Source organism: Rhipicephalus sanguineus, chromosome 3 (assembly GCF_013339695.2).
Source record: "Rhipicephalus sanguineus isolate Rsan-2018 chromosome 3, BIME_Rsan_1.4, whole genome shotgun sequence".
NCBI classification, from domain to species: domain Eukaryota; kingdom Metazoa; phylum Arthropoda; class Arachnida; order Ixodida; family Ixodidae; genus Rhipicephalus; species Rhipicephalus sanguineus.
Genome location: NC_051178.1, coordinates 123,882,285 through 123,890,272, shown reverse-complemented (window position 1 = coordinate 123,890,272; position 7,988 = coordinate 123,882,285).

Genomic DNA, 7,988 nt, shown 5'->3' with positions numbered 1-7,988 from the left:
ACAATTGTGAGACATACTGTTGTGGAGGAACTAGTTGATTTTGCCTACCCGGGATTCCATAAAACACCTAAATTTAATTGCACTGTGTGGGACAATATCAACTGTTCAGTTGCACCTGCTTTTGGCTGTTACAAGTTTAGTGCTGTTTACCAATGTTTCGCTGCTGCGCTTATGTGTATTTTGTGGTTGAAATTGCTTTAATTTTAAAGGAGTACTGACACGATTTTGAGACATCGCAAAAGGGACATTTTTGGTTTCCTTGGTATGCAGTGTCAACTATGTCCACACACCGTAGTCGGAGAGCACATATCAAATATTTTAATTTGACTTTGAAGTTTTTGTCGCTGAGCATCTGCAAGCCAGCCACAGTTGAATGGACATTATCCTGATGAGTCAAGACAGTTCCCCCGAGTTTGCAAATTCTGCATCCTGCATGCAGCCTATATCGTAGAAATCACTGTCAGGGTCACTGGACGACAATTAACTTATCGTTGTTTATGTGAACCACGGACAGATGATGGATTTGCCGCTAGTACGTCGCGAGTTTCTGTATCCCCGTGACATCACACTGCTATGAAACGTCACCGAAAAGCCGCCCCCTCAATATCGAAACCAAAAGTGTCTTTTTAAGGTAGCGATATATAAAATATATACGATGCATTCCCAGGCACCACAGTACTCGTTTTAGGTTTCTCAACACCAGTATTTTTATTTAGAGCATCAATCCGAAAATTTTTAATCGTGTCAGTACTCCTTTAACATATCTTTTTTCCTGTCTGTACTCATAAGTAACCTCAACTCACTTGGTAAGAATCTTTAGCACATAAGCGACACAAGGACGAAAAGGGAGGGACAACGTCTGCACTAACTTTCAACGAAATGGTTTATTGCACACAAGGCACTAATAGACACAGTGGTGGTGCCCTAGCACTTCACCAAGATGCCATGCAGAGAGATATGTCTTTTTCTGTTTTATTTTGACAAAATATATGGCACACTATAATCACTTCGTGAACTACTACACATTCAATACAGTCAATTCTTTATTCGAGAAGGATAGTTGCGGAGTGCTAACACAATTGGTACCCACTTTTACAATTTTTGCAGCTTCTATTATCAGTCTCGTTAGTTCAACTCTATTAGCTGATGAAACCTTTGTGTCCTGAAAGAAAGGTTCATACTCTCATGCCCTACACTGTGACGCCAGCCATCCATCGTTGCATTTGTTCACAAGATTACAGTGCTCTCTTAACCTATCATTCATGCAGTGGCCCATTTCCTGACATACCGCTTACCACATGAAAGAGGTATCTGATAAACGGCAGCTTCTCAGCATATGTCCTATGTCGTTTTGTGCAAGCAATTGTCTTCTTTGGTGCTTGACTACTAATTCTGCAAATCGATTTCAGCTTGCATGGAGCTGAAAAACTACTTGTACATTAGCACGTGATGCCATCCTTTCCATAACTGTAGTTGGATAGCGTAACAACTCAACAGGACACACAACACATGGGAAAGGTTCACACACAACGCGTCGCACAAACAGAAGTGTAAGTCGTAAAAGGCTTAAATTAGGAAGTACCGCTCCATTGCTCTAGTTGGCTGTTCCAACAGTGATGTCGCTCAAAAAAGAATAGCTGATGTGCCATACTTGCACAAAATTTAGCATTACATAATAAGGTTGGTGTTACATACAAATGTGCAAATAGTTTTCCAGCTCTATGAAAGCTGAAATCAATTTGCAGAATTTGCAGTCAAGCACGAAAGAAAACTGGTTGTAAGAAAACGATATAGGATGTGGTTTGCGGAATGTAGACAAGCTGTTGCTTATCAGATACCTCTTTTCTGCAGTAAGCAGTATGCTGGGCAAACAAGCAGCTGCATGAATGATAGGTTAAGATAGCATTGTAATGTGTGAACCTTTCTGGCAGAACACAAAGGTTTTGTCAACCAACAGAGCTGAACTAACGAGATTTATAATACTATTAGCTGCAGGAATTGCACAAATTGGGTACCAATCGTGTTAGCACTCTGTCCCTGTCCTTGTCGGATAAAGAATCTGCTTTCTTGATTGTGCAATAGTTCGTTAGTTGATTAGTGTTACGTACGTCTTGTAAAAATGAAGCAGAAAAATACAAATCTCTGTGCATGGCTTCTTGGTGCAGTGTGAGGGCACCAACACTATATAAATGTTTGCCTCGTGTGCAATAAACGATTTTGTTTAAAGTTAGCGCATGCGTTGTGTCTCTCCATTTTTCTCCTCGTGTTGCTTATGTGCAAAAAATTCTTAGTATGTTGCCAACTAGGCTGAATTTTTCCCTAAACCTCTGTCACCCTGTGCTGCATCGTCTGTTGTCTTTTGACCAAACTATAGCCTCTTGTTTTTTTTTGGTATGCAGGTGTATGTGCATGCTTGACTGAAACATTTTTTTAATTTAATATGCCTTTTGTGTGCAAGATGAAATTAGAATTCCAGATATTCCCAAAACCACAATATGATTGTCACACACAGTGCTGTGGAGGAGCTCGCTAATTTTGCCTACCCTAGATTCTTTAGCATATCTAGATTTACTTCATTAAGTGAGACAAAATCAGCTGTTGAACCGCCCATGCTTTTGGCATATACAAATGTTCGACAATTCGACAAAGTATTGCTGCTGTGCTTGTGCGTTTGCCAAGTCAGCCTTCCGATTTTTGTTGTGGTGATACATGCCTGCTCGATGGAGACACCTTGTATTTATTGTGCCTTTTGCGTGCAGGTTTTTGGACAAAGTCATCAATTCCATTGCTCTTCCTATGCCAAGTGGCCAGGATAATGGTTGAAATTGCTACAATAAAGGTTATGATCAACAACATTTGTTGAAATTTTGCATTTACTTTTGGAAGAGCAGTATAACGCATTCCATGCAACATTACTAATGAAAATGGGTCGACTTAAAATGCTTATGTTGTCTGGAGCGCAATGGATTAAGCGAGTGCCATGTCGGAATAAACAGCATTAACTAATTCTTTGGACAAAAGAACACCGATTTTGCTGATATGAAAAATTCTTGTTCACGGGGTGATGCTGGAGCTGTTTTGACAAGCGTACTTGTCGTCTTCGTGGCTGCAACTTGGAGACAAGTCTTGTCGAAATGTTGGCTCCAGTGACACCCTAGTCAAAGCGTTGTACCATGCCAGCATTTCACAATCAAAAGTTTTAGCTGTTCACTGTTAGCCTGTTACACCCTGGTGGTGCAAGCTGAGGCATTTATTTTGTCTTTCTTTATGCCTCAACATAACTTCTATCAAAAGTGATAACTAAAGGGAAGTCTGCATAATATGGCATCGGATTAATTTCTGGAGCTTCTCTAGCCAGCAAATTGAGAACTCTTTCTGTCTACTCTGTCCTTTTTTCCTATGTTCACGCGCTGCAAAACACTGCCAGTATGATAATCCAAAAACGGCAGAAGTTCAGGGGAAGATGGAGGCTTGAAAAGGTGAAAAATTCTTGGACACGGAGTGTTGCTGGAGTCAGCGTTTCGACAAGCAGTCTTGTCTTCTTCAAGGGTAAAAATTGCTGCTGAAAGAAAGAATTCGATGCAGAAACCACTATTCGACACCTTTATTTTAGCCTTTTTTTAACCTTTTTATTTTAACCTTTTTTTTATTGGCGCATAAGTGTTTTAAAATACAGCAAAAATCCCCATATCTCCCGTGGAGCAAAGTTCTCTCGATTTCTTTTCATCGAAGTGAGTGGGTCGGCGGCCGTAAATGACGGGAGGCGCTCAAGGATAGCTTTCGGTTTCGGTTTTTGACTGCGCGAAGCGCCACCTGCTTCCTGCAACTGGTGTCATGGAGACTTCCTGTTTAACTTTTTGAAACTCCAAGCGATTGCAACCTTTCCTTGCACTGTTGTACTTGATATTGTGGAATATATATGCGTCTGTGTACGTTATGGTTATATTAGACACCATCCGGGATATCAAGCATCGAAATCTGATGTGCGACACTTGCGCTTTGCCACTAGAAGGTAAGCAAAACACCACTGCATGCTGCACGACGTTCCTGCTGTCTGCGTAGTGAAGCAAATATGTATCGTCTTTACGGCGACCGCTGTCCTTGCATCTTGGCACGACGTAGGCGGGATCGACTCCTCCCATGTTTATCGTAGAAGAAAGTGAGCCGCGCCAATACGGACACTAGAGAACCAGACATCGTGTCTTCTCATGTGTCGGCTTTTGACGCTTTTCGTCCCATTAAAGACTGATTCCTACCTCTAGAAACTTTCTCTCGTTCTTTGTGTTTATATTCTGCCCTTTTCACCGGACTTTGAAACGAGGTCGCATTTGTTCGTCAACTGACGCAACGTGCAGAATGTTGCCTTTGCCTTGTTCGCAAAAGAAGATAGTCAATACCACGCCATCGAAGGGGCCTGTGAATGCATAAAATTCGTCAAAAAGAAATTGACATGCTTCCTGAAGTCTGAAAGGGCTAGGTTATTTTCTGCATCGCAAGAAGCCAGTCACGTGTTTGGCGCTACAGGGGACCCTCCACGGGCTGCTGCGGCTACTATCCCAGCCTTTAAATCCGTTCCACTCCCAGCGCGAGTGCGCCGATACAGCTGTGGCAGACTGTCTACGATGCTTACATTGAATGCTGCAAGCTGCGTACATTGAAATTGTTTTATTTTTACACGTGCATAAAATACGATTCGTGCATGCAAACAAACAAGGCGTTAAGTAGGGCGGCATGGCTCATCTGTTTACAACATCACCACATTGGGAACCAATCGCACTGTTTGCATGAATGGCATTCCCCGCCAAGCGAAGGTGACCGAAGACATAGGTGTAAGTGCAGTCTTCATATATTACACTATTTAAAGCCTACTAAGTGACATGGTTTAGACAACCTGTTACCATAAGGACCTACCAACATTGTGCATTTGTACAGAGCTGTCTATGCTTTAACTTGAGGCATTTAAAATTATTTCCCTCATCTTATTATCTACTCCATCTATCTTCTAGCTGCCCTTATCCGGGTGCTCTCATGGCCACTTCCGTAACTGGTATTGGGCGTAAGGCATACCACTGGAAGAGCAGACGCCACCTTTGGTGCAACGTGCTAGGCAGGCTCATGTGGTCATAGTGGCTGCTTAGTCTGCTTTGGGAGCACCAGAGCGAGCTGAAAACAAAACTTTAGAATGCCATCTGCGCTGTAATTCTGAGTGACTGGGGAGGTTTTCCTGCTGTTGCTGTGCGCTCGACAACACTTGGAAGAAATCACTACATTATGTAGCCACTGTCTTTGGAGGAGTTTTGTGTGGTAGGCCAGTGCTCAATGCAGGGCGTACGCTATGGAGCCTGCTGCCAGCTTCCACATGTGTCCGCAGGGTAAGAAGGTGCGTGAATTCTGCGAATGCAGAACTTAGAAATTGTAAACAGCTATTGGCTAGCACTTCCTCAAGGAAGATTTCTGCTTTGACGTGGGCTGCGAGGTTCGGTGAGTAGCAGGAAGCACTCACCGAGACTCGCCTGTGAACGCTGCCCAGCTAATGATGCTTTTCTTCCTCAGGTGGCCCATACGTTCCTTACCCCATATCGCCCCAAAAATTAGGTTGATGCACTCAAGCTAATTTCAATTAAGTTGACCTGTCCCAAATCCATTGTTTTCTACAAAGCCATATGTACTCTTGTTGGAAAAGTGCCACACCTTTTGCGTTATAGACACAATATTGGCACCCGAAATTGCTGGGAATTTGCCATAGACTTTTGCACATTAAAAATTTCTATTGCACTCTCTACACCTTGTTTTTGCCCTGCTTTGTAGCTGAAATCTCGTTGCTGCAGTAACTTCTCAGTTTCTGCGATTCCTAGCCCATGCATGTCTTTGTCTGCCGGCGTTGTTTGGAGAACTAGTCCAGCGAAACGTTGCTATGTGATACTTTGCACCTCACACGTTGCACAATACCACACGTGTTTGCCTCGTAGACTGCTTCTGCTTCTAACAGCAGTTACGTAGTCTGCCGTCTTAAGCTTTGGCGTATGAAAGCTCTGATGCTATAGGAGGTAATCACAAGATGTCATGAGCAAGGAGCACTAGTGAGGCAGCCACCATAGCCGTGGTCGTCCACGTGGTCCTCAATTCTAGGACTACAACCAAAGGTTGTTGCCGTGCATATTGTTTCGATATTTTTTCTCAGTGACATCAGACTTGCTGCCTGATCGCTGAACACCTACGGCTTATAATGGCCAGATGTAGGCACTTGCTAGCGCCGCCTGGCAGGCCGAGCTCAGTGTGCTCGGTGCAGGCTCCAGTGTGCTCAGTGCAGTGAGCTCAGTGCCGGCCTCCTATAGAACTGTAATGGAAAGGGAGCAATAGGAATCATTTTAAAAAAGGCTCTTGTTGTTTTAGTCCCTCTAATGAATGTTTTGAATTATTAAAAAGAAGCAGCTGGAAATGCTCACGACGACGAGATGATAACTGTAGATACACACTTGATTGATAATAATTATAAGAAAAAAAAAAGGCTCTTCCCGACAGCACACACAAGTCACCATGGATGTCAATTTGCCTAAAGTTTAAGTTATTTTTTAAAAGCTTTGATAACATCCACGCACTGACAGTTTATTGTGTATGCTGCGTACGTGCAGTCACCAACTTGATGCTTCATTCTTGTATGTGCCATTTAGTTAGTTGAACATTAGCTTGAACAATGTCATTATGTGGGTCATTTCTTGAGGGATTTGACGGCAGGATTCGAGAGATCTCCATAATGACTGAAATATACAGTTTTGTTCCATGGTTATGTTTTAGCGCACTGCAACCTCATATGGGGGTGCCTCATGAAAAAATGCTTAAAACCAGTCGCGTCTCTGTAGCTCTTAAGGGCCAAATCCGGCGATTATTCGAGGTCGATGGATCTCAGTGAAATTCGCTGGGTACGTTCTTTGCACGTTTCCGTCATTTATGCCAAATACAGGCTTGAGACATGCGCAGATTGTTTGCAAATGAATTTAAAGATTGTCTGCAAAGCCTTCCTGGCTTCCCACAATTATTGGCAACATGCGTCTGTGACGTCAGTATTGCCAAGGCGGCGGAAGTGACGCAACCGAGGGCACCGCTAACTTCGGTGCTTAGGCCGCTACAGCGAGCGTCTGCTGTGCACAAGGTGACAGACAGCGTTGGTTTGGCGGCGCTTCGCTGGTCGTGCCGGCTGTCACAGTTCTCACACTCCGCGCCGGTGTGACCGGCATGCCTTGCACGACTTCGGTTCGTTCGTAACAAGTCTACGTCACACGTTGACAGTACACTCGGTTGGGTTTCGGTTTCGGTGTTGCGCTTTTTTGCTTATTTAAAATTATTCTCCAATTTGCCGAGTATTTTCTGCTATCGGGCCCCGTACAGGAGCGTCTCAGCAACATAAAGCACCATTACTTTGACATGGCCAAAAATCGCCGAGTTGGCCTTTAAACTACTTAGTAGAGTCTTTTAGCATTACGAAAATACGGTAAGGCTGTATAGAGCGCTCCTCCTTTCCCGCTCGTTGTGCTTTTGCCGGTGAAGGCACCCCAACACCACAAAAGCTTTTTCAAAAATTACTGTGCGGTTGTCCACGCCTCATTGTTGCCTGTCAGGCTACGCATTGTTACGAGGAACCTGTCGTTTGGAGGACGCACTGTCACCTGAACTGGGAGCGGCTTAAAAGCAGGAAAGGAGGAGCGCTACCATACTGCCTTACCGTAGCTTTTAAAAGACTATTAGAAAAAAAAAAGTTTGGGACAAAGACAGTCATTCGTGGGTATGCCGCTAGCGAAAGGTCCAGCCCGCGTGTTTGGAGACCCCTGGTCTTATCTCCCAGGAACATGGAAATACACTGGAAGTTTTACAGACATCTGTGTTGGGTTAGACAAGAGAAAGACATACCGTTTATAGTTGATTTTATTGTAGCAAATGTGCTGCATTGACCACCATGCTGCAGCCACGCCGTATAGATCGGAATGAATGTT